The sequence below is a fragment of the Lactuca sativa genome, chromosome 7 (genome assembly GCF_002870075.4).
Source record: "Lactuca sativa cultivar Salinas chromosome 7, Lsat_Salinas_v11, whole genome shotgun sequence".
Classification (NCBI taxonomy): Eukaryota; Viridiplantae; Streptophyta; class Magnoliopsida; order Asterales; family Asteraceae; genus Lactuca; species Lactuca sativa.
The window spans coordinates 20,112,512-20,126,227 of NC_056629.2; the positions used below are offsets into that span (position 1 = coordinate 20,112,512).

Below are 13,716 nucleotides of genomic sequence, written 5' to 3' on the forward strand. Positions count from 1 at the left end.
GGGTTCTTCGTTCAGCACTTCCGACTGTGCTACTCCATGCAGCTTCATATGTTTACTCCGCCAATTTAGGAGTTGCGACAACAACATCAAACATAACAGCAAAGTCTTCAGATTAATCTCGAACGATGACATTTTTTAATTTTTTTTTTATAGGAAATGTAGTAGAAAGATAAAAAAAAAATTTGTAAAGGTTTGAGGTTTAAATAGGAATGTTAAAAGGTTAAAAAGGAAAGAAAAATAAACATTTTTTTTTAAATCTGACCGGTCAATTGGAATGAAAATTGAAAGAAGTTGGGGAGCACAGTGCGGCCTCCACCGTACCCCCACCACAGTGGAGGGCGGTGTTTGTGATGATGTCGCAGGGGGTGGTGCGGCCTCTGTCGTAGCCACACCCTTTGGCCTTATCGTTAGGTAGTCAAAATCGGTTGATGGTTTAATACATAACACAAATTCTCGAGTGTTTGAATGTGTAATACTGAAAAAATAAAATTCAATTTTCAAAACATTTTCATTTATCCTTGAGTTTATATCATTTAAGTTAGTCAATGATCAGACTAAATGGTACATGAATGCTAGTGATTTTAGTATCATATCATCTAATGTGATCCACATTGCTCTCCATGATGGGAGCGTAATAATTGGGATACAAAATTCCATAGAGGAAGTTCAATCTTCAAACCTTACGCTAAGATCAGTTGGATTGCTTCTAATATAGCATGAGAAACAATATCATCACACTTCTTGAGCTTGATAATCCTTCTAAATTGTCTTAAATCTAGTTTAATATGTTTTTGTATTGATAAACCGGTTTAAAAAAAAAAAAAAAAAAAAAAAAGCTAGTTATATCTTGGTTAAAACCGATTTTGAAAAAACATGAAATTGTTATAAGTTTGTTTTTAACACATCGTATAAAACATAAATCAAAATGTCAAATAATCTTAAAAAATGTTCCAAAACTAATTTTAAAAACTAAAACATATCAAAATAAATAGTTTATGTTTATTAGCAATTACAATTGCCTCAAATTTACCCGTCATTAGCAGCATGACATGTTTAGACTTTAGCGTGAGTTGAACTAAAAAATATGTGTGGGATAGTTGTTTCTTAATTTATGTCAAGTGAAAATTGCAAGCACACGTCTACTAACTTCAATTATACGGTATAAAGAGTAAAATAAAAGAACGAAAATGTACAAATTTAGATCTTACGTCTCATCATCATTCTTCACAGTTAAAAATGAAATCAATTTCTAATGATTTGTGAGGTTAAAGCTGCTTTCTCTTGGAAATTGAAACAATTAGAAAAGTAAAAAAATGTCATGAATTCAAAAAAGACTGAAATTGTTTACAAACATTGGTAGTAGACTTGCCTTCTCCAAGAGGTGTTGGAGTAATTCCTCCAACAACATCATACCCTAGAAAAGAACCAAAAAAGTACAAATGTTTTGAGATGATTTACCATTTATTGCAACCCACGACCAGAAGAAACAATATCTACAGAACCTTCCATGCTAGGTATAGTCTGCGGAAAAACAATGCATAATCAAAATATTAGAACTGACCATCGAGGTAAATTAAAAGTAATAAAAATCTTATTCTTTATTGGTGGAAGGATCCCATTCGTGTTCCACAACTGCGTTTGGTTCTCAAGTTCCGATGGAATTGGAATCTGAGATTCCATTCCAAGGTTGAATTGTTTAAAAAAAGTCAAAAATTTTACTTAAAAAGAAATAATATTTTTCTTACAAAAATAGATAAATTGGAAGGGATAATGATTTAACTAAAATATATAAAGTAATTGATTTACTAAATTAAAATAGATTCTAATTCATAACTAACTATTAAACAGCAAAAATAACAATAAAACAAAAAAGGTAGTTATTGTGGGATTGGTTCCACTTTCATTTGTCCTTACTCTCATTATTAGGAATTGCTTAGCAAGTCAAACTCCCTGCTCCACTTCTATTAAAGCCAACTTATAATGTTTTCTGTTTTTCATCTTTGTTCACTTTTCCAAAAAAACTAATTGATTAACTTCAACTTGTATTCTTTATAAAAAAACAAAAACAACCACAAAGTATTATATTTATTATAAGTTAAATAGGAATAGAGGTTTACCGATTATAAATAACCTACAAATGCAAGACATCTTCAACCACTATTCAGTTCATCTATCTTGATGGCTGCTATGTACTCACTTTGCTTCAAGGAAGTAGAACAGGTATGCTCCCATGGCGAATCAAAACTGAAACTAAATAAAAAAAAGAAATTGTAATGGCAGTGGTAGCAGATGGTGACGATAAACCCATCAAAAAATTCGCTAAAATACGATTAGAAAAAAGGTCAAAAAAAATTCTTAAAGTATGTTTCATTTTTGTTAGGGTGAATATCAAGGATCAAAAGAATATATTAATGCTAATTTTTCAAAATCCATAGAAACTACCAAAAAATATTTTGGATTTTCAAAAAAAGGCCATAAAAATACTCAAAGAACAACAAACCAAAAAAATATCAAATTGAAATGTACTGATGATACCTTTTATAGACGCTTTAAACGAAAATCCAAAGAAATTGTGATTCCAACGTCCATCCCCATCATCTAGTAGGTCAAATCCTAAATCAAAATAAAATAAATATGCATTCTTTCAATAAGAACCCAAACCTGTAAATTTTATAATCATTGTTAGCCTAATATTACAACCTACCATATCAGATGTTGAACAAAGCATATTTCAGGAAGGCATCATCTTCTTTACATCAATAACAGAAATCCATGCTCTTTGGTGAATGTTTTGTTATCGGTATAAGATTGTGTGTAATTGAGTAAATTGTTAATACAGTAACATTCAATGGAACTCTAAAATTGAAGAGCTACAATAGAGACAATCATGCATGACTTGTTTCAAATAAATTACAAAAGCTAAAGCATTCATTACTATACTTTTGAAAATCTTTATCTAAAAAATTCATTTGAAATTATTTCTCTGTTGGACTGCTAACTTTTCCAACCTTCACTTGAACTGGATTTATCAAATATTATTCAACTTTATATATAACTTAGGATATTGTGGCAATACCAAATAAATCAGATTGCAAATCCAAATGCAAATGAAAAAAAATATCCATGAAAAAACATGACATAAGGTTATATTTGTTTATGTATCAATCAAGTTGAAAACATATGCAAGTGAAGCTTATAAATCTTACATCTCAATCTCCGGAAAGTTCAAGTAATCCGATTTTGATGCCAGTTGCAACCGACGAATCCAAGAAACATTGAGGTCCTACCCTACAGATATCAACAATAAACACTAATAAGCAATAAACATATATATATATATATATATATATATATATATATATATATATATATATATATATATATATATATATATATATGTCATAGTGAAATTAAGGATTTCACATGCAATCATGAAAGCATCCAAATTTGAACCTGGGAAATAAAAAAAATCGTAAAATCATTAAACAATTACATACCTTATATACCAAATGTTTTTGTGATAAAGATTCCCAATACTCACCAATATATGTTGTATATAACTCTGTGGGGTCTAACTGTAGTATGAATTGTTATGCCCATATTGTACAAATTTCATTATGTATCAACTGGGTAAAGAATTCTGGTGACAGAAGTTGGGTATGATGAGGGATTTTGAAGCAGCGATAGCGTTGTGACTCAACTTTGAGACTTTTCTGTAATCATCACCTAGAAGACAAATTTAAAATAAGTTAAAGTTCCATCAAATTTGAGAATATTAACAAACGGTATTTAAAAATACACATAAAAGATTGAAAAAATAAAGGAAATTAGAAACCAGTGAATAAATTACGAACGATTTCTATCGTCATCAAACAACCCACCCGGTATAATTTCCCTTTCCATCAAAGATCCTATTTTTCGTCTTCATTTTTATCGCCAAATTGGGTTCATTTTATTCCTAATTTTTTAATCAATTTTCATACTTTATTGATTTTTAGGTTTTCTAGTTAATGATGAGGGGATGAATGAGAACAAATTAACAATTTAAAGTTGAAGAATAAAAGAAAAATGAAAACCTTTCACAATGGTGCAACTGGTACGAGTGCTTTCTGATTTAATACCATATGATTTGAAATACACCCACACTCCACCACGAACAGGGGACCAAAACCCTAAAGTAAGGATGTCATGACGTAAAGCACCACTTTTTAATGCAATCTTCAGCAATTGTCTCAAAATCGTACAAAAATCGCAAAAAGAAATCAAGTTCATAAATGTTGAACTTACAAATGAAAAAACAAACAGCGTCACAATTCATTTTACAAAAACACACCTGTCGTCAATCTGTATTGAGTGTATTGAGTGGCTTGACAATCCATAATCTAAAGATGTTACCTGTAAGATCAATATTGATTCTTCAATCGATAAATGATAGAGTTGCAAGGGGACAAAAACTTCAATTTCTTATTTTCTTTTATGGATTGAGTAATCAGAATTCTATCTTTGTAATCGTCTTCAAGCACCTACATATAACAAATGTTTATTAAGTTCTAATGTTTGAGAGAGAAGACGATTAGAATCATCCGATAGCTCTGTTGGTTAAGATTAATCAGAATGAAAAGATGAATAACAATATAGAACCCTAATCTAGAGACAATGTAATCGCATAATAGCTGAGCTTGAGGAAGCGATTGTCTCAAAAATTGCTATCATCCTCATTGACTTATCAAAAATTGCTAATTAGGTGGCTGATTTATCGAATTTAACATGGAAAGTGTTTATTATACACGGACGTTTTGTAGTCAAGCGAATTTGGAATGTGTTCAATCAACAGTGATTTGTTTTTCTCTTAAGATGACATCATCAAAATAATGCAAAACGATTTAAGGGCTGAAATTAATCAAGAAAATACAATGAAGGGTCTTGATTGTTGAAAATGATGTCATCAAGTTTCTCTTTTAATAATATTTAGAGATTGGAAATAAAAAATGAAGTAAATGACAAGTGGAAAATAAATATATCTCAAAATTATGACAAAATAACATGTGGTCAATTGAATGAGAGAATGACATGTGACAAAACCATTCTTATTTATTAGGGTAGATTCTTCAAAATAATATATTTGTACTCTTCAAAACATGTTGACCCTATAAAAAAAATATTAAATTTTTTTTGGCTCCGTGACCCAAAAATTCTTAGGTCAACAAATGAGCAACAATACCAAAATTTTATAATAGTCAAAATTTAACTTGTAAAACGAATTGTTGCCGCCCCAAAGAAAGACGGGCAAAATCCCAGTTTTATGGCAAAACCTAACTACTTTGGACTCTTTTGCCCTTAAATGGGATGACATTATGTATATATCGTAGGTATAGATTGATGTATAAATGTGTCAAGTTACATTATGTATATACGTATAGGTGGGTGTATAGATAGATCTGCATCTAAGTCTAAATGGTGTTTTTGACATTTGGATCACATAAGTAAATGAATCATTTGAACATGGAAATATATCTCATTTTAATAGACCGAATAATATCTTTTCAAAGTTGAGAGGGTAAAGCAAAACTTTCGGATATATAATGTATACATATACCGCAATTGAGTTTTCTGCAGTTCTTCATTGGGGAAAGCAACGAGGCTCTGTTGCAGATGTTGGAAGAAGGACAAAATCAACTGGTTTGATTATGAATAAATTAGTATTTAGGCTAATGGATTAAATACTAAACAATTTAAATATAATAGCGATTTATAATATATATACGTTTTACTAAATGTTAGGTGGTCAAAACTTATATTTTAATTGAAAAGTCTTTAAGGGTAGCCACAAAGTTCTATAGCTGTATTTGACAATCTGGTCAATAAAATGCAAAAGTTTATAGATATTTAGGGATGATCTTTGACATTTTATTGGTGTATATATTTTTTGGATTCTTTGTTTTAAAGGTTTACTTAGCTATGAAGGAAAAGCACATTATTGTGCTTTTTGTTGTATGGCCTTAAAGATACGTATTCGCAAATATCTATTCTGATAAATGAATATCCATTGTATCACATGTTAATCTCTTATAAGTTTTGACATTTGTTATTTTGTGGTATTTTTTAAATAAATAATATTCACATCTCAATTTCTAGGTTTTTTTAATTTTTAAAATTAAAAAGCCATATAATACATATAGTTATATAAGTAAAGTATTAAATGTAATAAATATAATCTTAAATTGCAATAAATATGTTTTTTCTTTTCTTATTTTAAAATTTAATTTTAAAAAATACTTAATGTTTATATTTTGATAATTTATTTTTAAATTAACACATGTAATACATGATTCTCACACCTAGTACAACTATAAAATTCTATAGATGAAAAATAAAATTATTTGTATTTAACAATCCTTTGAATTTATTTTAAGTTAATTTTTGGTTTAACAAAATCCTATATATCTTAATAAAAAAAAATTATTTCTGCTACTTGTCATTCTCTCATATATTATATATCATGACAAATATCATTTTGTTTTATTTTATATTAAATTATATCTACATGTCATTTTATAGTTTTTTTTTTCCATTATATAGTATTTAAATGAAATAATAAATGTGTATAAAATTCATTAATGTAATTTTCTTTATAATTTCTAAAATTGTAAATTAAATTAAATTATTTTAATTGTTTATTTATTTAAATTTAAAAGATAAATTAGCATTTCAATTTTAATAGTTAAAAATTTTTCTCTCTTTCCTAAATTTAAACTTTAAATTTTTAGATCTTCACATATATATATATATATATATATATATATATATATATATATATATATATATATATATATATATATATATATATATATATATATAGAGAGAGAGAGAGAGAGAGAGAGAGAAAGAAAGAATAATCATTTGAGAACTCAAAGTTTTCCAATAACCCGAGAACTAAAAGTGGAGCGCTAGATTAAAAGAAAGAAGGGGTGAGATGTAAGGTGAAGTTTTTTTAAATAAGTATAAAAAAGAAGAAAAAGGGGTATCTTAATTAATTCAGTAAGGGGTATTATAGGAAATAAAAGTATAATTAAATCATTTTTTAAATCTAATATATCAGAAAATAAATTTTTCATCTCTCTCTCTCTCATCCCCTTTTTCCTCTCTCGCTCACACATACTATCCATCTTCCAACGAACTCATCTCCATCGACGAACCACATTTGCAATCAATTCCTTCTAATGTACGTCGCCTTATCGGATCTATAATCAATAAAAGATTTAGTAATCGTTATCACCATAGATCTGTAATCAAGTTACAGTCATTGATTTATCGATTTGGTAGTTCTAGAAACGAAATTCCAACCGCATCACTGGATCGCTTCGAACGAACGATGATCTTTAGTGTCGATTCCTTTTTTCCTAATCATACCTACTACCATTGTAGGTTGCGAAACCACTTTCGTCTATGGTGCCAACCTTCATAGGTCGTAGCTCGGTCTCGATTCAAAGGCTTTGGATTGAAAAGTCGATTTATCAAATCGTTGAATCTCGACTCTCATATACAGATGCTTGCGTCGTCAACTCTCGAATTCTTATCTACCATCCTTTGAGTTGAATTGGTTCATTAGGTCAGGTATCGAGAATGTTTTGATTATTCTTCACATGAAGACAGTTCATCTGAACGAGAACTTCAAGTAACTTGTTGATTTCATTTTCCAAATTAATAAATTTTTATCTCAATAAACATAGAATTTTCTTCTTCGATTTTCATATTCTACTTCTATTTGCTGTAAGGCAATGCAACTAACTCTTCTTCATCTTCTTTCCAAAGCTTCTCATTCCTGCTTTTTGGTTGATTATTGATTTCTTATTTTGTAGTAAGGCTCGAAACCATCGCAAGATCAACAACACGAAAGACATCTACCGTAATTTGACGAGGTATGTGTTCATGGACGTGATTTTTTCCTTAAACTAAATCTAAATTCATTGTTCATATTCTTATTGCATCAATTGTTAATTGTGTATCAGTAGGAAGGTATTTAGATTTTACAAAACTGAATCTTATCTTTTTAGACATATGATTATCAAATTCATTTAGTTTTTCTTCGATCACACTTCAGTCAGGTTGGTTCAGGTGTGGCACTTGTCTTGATTGGATCTGGTAGTGTTGATCAGGCGCGTGTGTATGTATGTATGTATGTGTGTGTTGATCATGTTAATTTTAATTTATAGTGTATGATAAGTGTTTTATTCACCATGTGCAGGCAAGAGCATTCTCTGAGCAATCTGGTTTCAAAGGAGGTATGTTTTCAACTTTCAAGCATTGAGAATTTGAGGCGTGATTCAATCTTAAAAGCCATATATAACATTAATGACATCTTTCTCGTTGCTTGTTGCAAAAGTATACGCAGATCCTAGTTATGCATCCTACAAGGCATAATTTGATTGTCTTGTGCTTTTACTATACCTACTTCTGACTACTGCTAACTGGATCATTTGACTTTTTTGTTTCATGATACAGCCTAAGTCTCAGAAATACATAAAAGCTTGAAAAAATTTGAACATCACGAGCTTTCAATTGAGAGTGATCCAAGTTCTTTGGATTCAACAAATGATGTAACATTGGAGTTTGGAATGGTTAACAATCTTAGATATTAATTGTCCTATTTTGAACATAGAAACGAATAACATTACAAGATTGATTAAAATTCAATAGAACTTTTAAGAATACGAAGGTGCTCTTACTGGTAAATAGTGGTTTCAATTTAATTTTTCTTGTTACAGGTTATAAAAGAATTTTTCCTCCATTCTACTATGTTGTAGGCTGGAGTTACTTTTACTTAAAAGGAAGTTGTTGAATAGTGGGCATACAACAACCTGTCATGCCTGTAAAGTTATATTTTCCCTAGTTTCAATATAAATTCATAAATTACCTATTACAACATTATACATTGATGATTCTAACTAATTACAACTATTTAATTCATATACAAAGTAATTTTCACTACTATAATAGGATAAAAAAGAACTGAATGTACAATGTTGTAATAGAAAAAATGAAATACAAACAAGTATATGAAAGTGAATTGCTATTTCTTGTATTCATTCCCAAAATATAAAGACAAACTATATGAATCTTGTGTAGATAGATCAATAGCATTGATTTAGCTTGAAAAGATGATAATGGCCTAATGGGTAAAAGGTTAACTTTGCCTTTGAGAAACTTTTGAGAAATTGAAATGCAATAATTTTATGGGAATGTGAGATTAAGATTACACAAGGAGGAAATGCAATAAATAGCAACATACTTTTATTTAATTGTGTATTATATCATATCTTGTTTTCATTCTTTTTATCAAAGCATTGTAATTTCATTTTCTTTTATTAAGGTATTATTATACATTTAAAGTTTTACCTAATTATGGCATTGCATTGCCATTTTTTGACCCATATAGTTTCAATATAAATTTTATAATGTTTCTTGATATTTACATATTTAATCCAATTTGCTAGTCAACTATTGGTTTGGTTGAAAATTATGCAGGATCCTAGAGCACTATACAATGTATTTTTGTTAAGAGTAGCAGTGGACGACTTTCTACTAAAAGTGAAATTATAGTGAGTCATGTTGTATTCTCTTGGCTTTTAATATCTTATTTAAAATTGGTTTATAAATTTGAAAATAAATTTGAATATTTGATCTCTATTTTCTTTCGTAATACAACTCATGGGCAGTTTTCTTTTTTACTTAATGGACTTAATGAGTTCAACACTTAACGTTGTAATTACATGTGATTCACATGTAAATCACATATAATTCACATATGAAATACATGTAATTTACATGTAAATCACATATGAATTACATGTGATTCACATGTAATTCCCATATGAATTACATGTGATTCACATGTAATTCACATATGAATTACATGTGTTTCACATGTAAATCACATATGAATTACATGTGATTCACATGTAATTCACATATGAATCACATGTAATTTATATATAAATTACATGTAATTCACATGTAATTTACATATGAGTTACATGTGATTCACATGTAAATCACATATGAATTACATGTGATTCACATGTAAATCGCATGTAATTCACATATGAATTACATGTGATTCACATTTAAATCACATGTGATTCATATGTAAATCACATATGATTCACATGTAAATTGTAACATACACGTTTAGTTATCGTGTTTTGTTAGTTTAAAAATGAATATTATTAAATAATATATGATTTTGAGCATTGAGTTCTAACAAGATAGTTTTATGAGAATTGAAGTAAAACTATGTTTAGAATCATTCGGGAAGTATTGGAAGTCTTCTGAGATTGCAATTAAAAGTCAAATATTGAAATTAACAAAAATGAAAAATTTAAGTTGGAAATACATAAAAATAATGTTATTGAAAGTTGTAAATTATCTCGTTAGAAACGTCTAGGCGAAAACCTCATCGAAATCCGAGTTATAACAAAGAAGTTATGACTTATTGAAGTTTTGCGACAGAACCGGCATGATGCCATATGACGTAAAAAGTGAGTTTACGATAAACTAATTTTTAGCTTTAGTGATCTAAATGAAAGTCCTAGTATTCGGTAAACCGAGAATTTTCATAAAAAGAACGTCCAAATCTGACTTCGTATGAAAAAAGTTATGATTTTTCTAAGATTCGGCATAACAGTACACAACTCGAAACTCGAAATAAAGATCGAGTGATTTTAGCCTATAAAACTTAAATAAGAATTGAAGGTCTCATTAATAGTAGTACAACGGTAAAAAGATAGACGAAAACGGACGTCGGATGAAGTAGTTATGAATTTTAACGGACTTTTCCTGTCCCGGTCCGTTAAAAATATAATATTAAAAATGAAGTCAAAATTAGCCGACGGAGTCTAAACAAAAGTTGTAGAGTATAATCTCACCTACGCGTGGATATCAATAACGTTAAAAATGGAGTCTGTATGTAAAAGATATGAATTTTTGAAGTTTTAAAAATAAAATTTGAGACTTATCCGAAGCCGTACGCCCAGCGTAGTCGGACTAGGTCAGAAGTTGGCTACGTCGCCTCTTTCTTCGGATGGAGGACACCTATCTCGCACGATTTACACGTTGATGACACTAAGCTCCTACGCCCAACGTACGAGGGTACGCTTAGCGTGAAGCATCAGAAGCAAGTACGCCCTGCGTACTGAAAATTTACGCCCAACGTAATGCTAAACTTCGGGTACTATAAATAGAAAGCGAGGTTCTCCAAATTTTGGTTACATTTAACTCTCTTTCACCTTCTACTCTCTCTCAAATTACCCTAAACACCTCCCGAAGCGTAGGGACCTACCTCGACACCCGAAGCAAGTCCCGACACACCGAAGACCCGAGAAAATAATATTTTCAAGTTGAAACTCTACCAGCACAAAGCCCGATTTTCAACTAAAATCCATGGATTTGTCAAAGAAAGTCATATCTAGAAACGAAGTGCTGCCCAAATCAGCATTTTATCATTCGGTTATTTCACGGTAAGTTCAATATAGGGACAATTGTATGTTATTTGTTATATGTGCAATGTGTTTTCTCGTGTTATTATGATAATAGAGTTATACCTTTAACCATGAAGTGAATGACTAAGCATCACTTTGGTATTAGTATGTAGCCTTTGACCATAAAGTGAATGACTAAGCATCACTTTGGCATTGGTAGAAGGTAGGTAGGGCCCAAAGCTTGTAAATTGCTAGCAAAATGATAATTCAGAAATCGTTTATTTTCTATGCCACATGGGCTGAAGTCTTATTGATGTATATCATGTTGAAATTTTTGTATTTCATTCATTGTAAATCTTTGAATCATATTATTCGTTGATATGGAAAGTCTGTCATGTGATATTCATCTGCATTAGTTGTTCTTTGTCCCCCTTTGCTTCTTTCATATTGATATATATATATATATATATATATATATATATATATATATATATATATATATATATATATATATATATATATATATATAGATATAGATCCTGTAAGAAAATTTTTTTGGTAGGAAGGTAAGAAGTTTTTTTTATACATATTTTTTTGATGAACAAAAGAAATGAATCACTAGATGATTCATTTGTAAGATGATTCACAAGAAAAAATTCCTAAAAAAACATCTTTATGATTCATTTTTAAGTAAATTAAGAAAAAATTCACTTTTGTGACAATTTTAGTGAATAACAACAAAATCATTGTATAAATGAATCATCGAGATGTTTTTTTTGAGAATTTTTTCTTGTGAATGATCTTACAAATGAATCATCTAATGATTCATTTTGTTTGTTCGCGAAAAAAATATGTAGAAAAAAAAACTTCTTACCTTCCTACAAAAAATTTCCTTCTTATTTGATCTTAACTCTCTCTCTCTCTCTCTCTCTATATATATATATATATATATATATATATATATATATATATATATATGTGTGTGTGTGTGTGTGTGTGTGTGTGTGTGTGTATGGCATAACGTTATATTGTAATAGTTATTGAACTCACTAACCGTCACCGCTTATCTCTCTCAGTGTTTAATTATTGCAGGTAATAAGCATCTAGTATAGTTATGTACTGTTAGAAGATGTAGAATAGATAATATTATAGCTTTTATATTTAGTGTATAAATTCCTGGGAAGTTATGTAATATATAAAACTTTGTAAAAACCTCATTAGTCGGTTTGTATCTAGTTTTCGCATATGAATTACATGTGATTCACATTTAATCATATATGTATTTTTGTGGGTGTTTTAGCATAAATCATTTTTTTAATTTTCTTGTAGGTTTGGAAGAAATTGTGGTGAATTTGAAGAGGTAAAAAATGATAAATTGAAGAAAATATGGAAATATTGATATGAAGACATGAAAACTCTTTGAAAATTTATAGCAGTTTTTTGTTTTTTATATTTTATTTTGTATCAAATAAAATATTTATTCTATTGTGTTTATAGATTAGTAAATAAAATGAGTTTTCTTATGATTTCCTTACAAATATTCTAGTATATATGAAATATGCATATATGCATTTTTTAAAATATGCATATATATATATACCTAATATGTTGATTTTTTTTGTTTAAAAAGTAATAGTACTTTTAAAATATTCTAGTTTTTATTTTATTTTATTTTATTAATTTTTAAATGCTTTTGTAATTTTTTAGGCTTTTCTATTAATATTTCCAATAACACAAAAAATTAAATATTAAATGAGATTGGTACGATTACGATCATGCCCTTAATGAATTACTTGTGATCTAACGCTCCACTTTTAGTCTTGGGTTTTCGGGAAATTATGAGTTCTCAACAGATCTCACCCCTATATATATATATATATATATATATATATATATATATATATATATATATATATATATATATATATATATTGAATAAATTCATGTAGTAAATAGGTCATACAACTAGTATATCTATATATAATTGTAGATGAATGAAAAATGTCTCTTATTTAGAGTATATATATATTGATCCTACTCATAAAATAATGATATGTGTAATTCTTTTCTTTTAATCCGTTTTTTAATTTTGACAGTTGTCGCATCTAATCAGTGAGTGACTCAAGACAATGCATAAGAACAAAAGATATGAGGATAATATTTTATAACGTATTATATCTAAATTAGTTAATATTCAACTTGTTTTATATAATTTTGAAAAACCTAATTCCTTTATCTT

At 28.8% G+C, this 13,716-nt stretch overlaps 1 long non-coding RNA gene across 2 annotated transcripts; it reads right to left on the minus strand.

The window, feature by feature from the left end:
* Window positions 1-1,208: 1,208 nt before the first annotated feature.
* LOC111890996 (uncharacterized) lies at window positions 1,209-4,731 on the minus strand. Of its 2 annotated transcripts, none has more exons than XR_002850071.2 (6): window positions 4,077-4,731; window positions 3,542-3,726; window positions 3,207-3,288; window positions 2,536-2,613; window positions 2,118-2,250; window positions 1,209-1,521 (listed from the first exon to the last, which is right to left on the minus strand). It is a non-coding gene; the product is annotated as an uncharacterized LOC111890996 (long non-coding RNA). The 2 variants fall into 2 exon arrangements; XR_006184899.2 differs by lacking the exon at window positions 4,077-4,731 and adding an exon at window positions 3,882-4,027.
* Window positions 4,732-13,716: the final 8,985 nt, after the last annotated feature.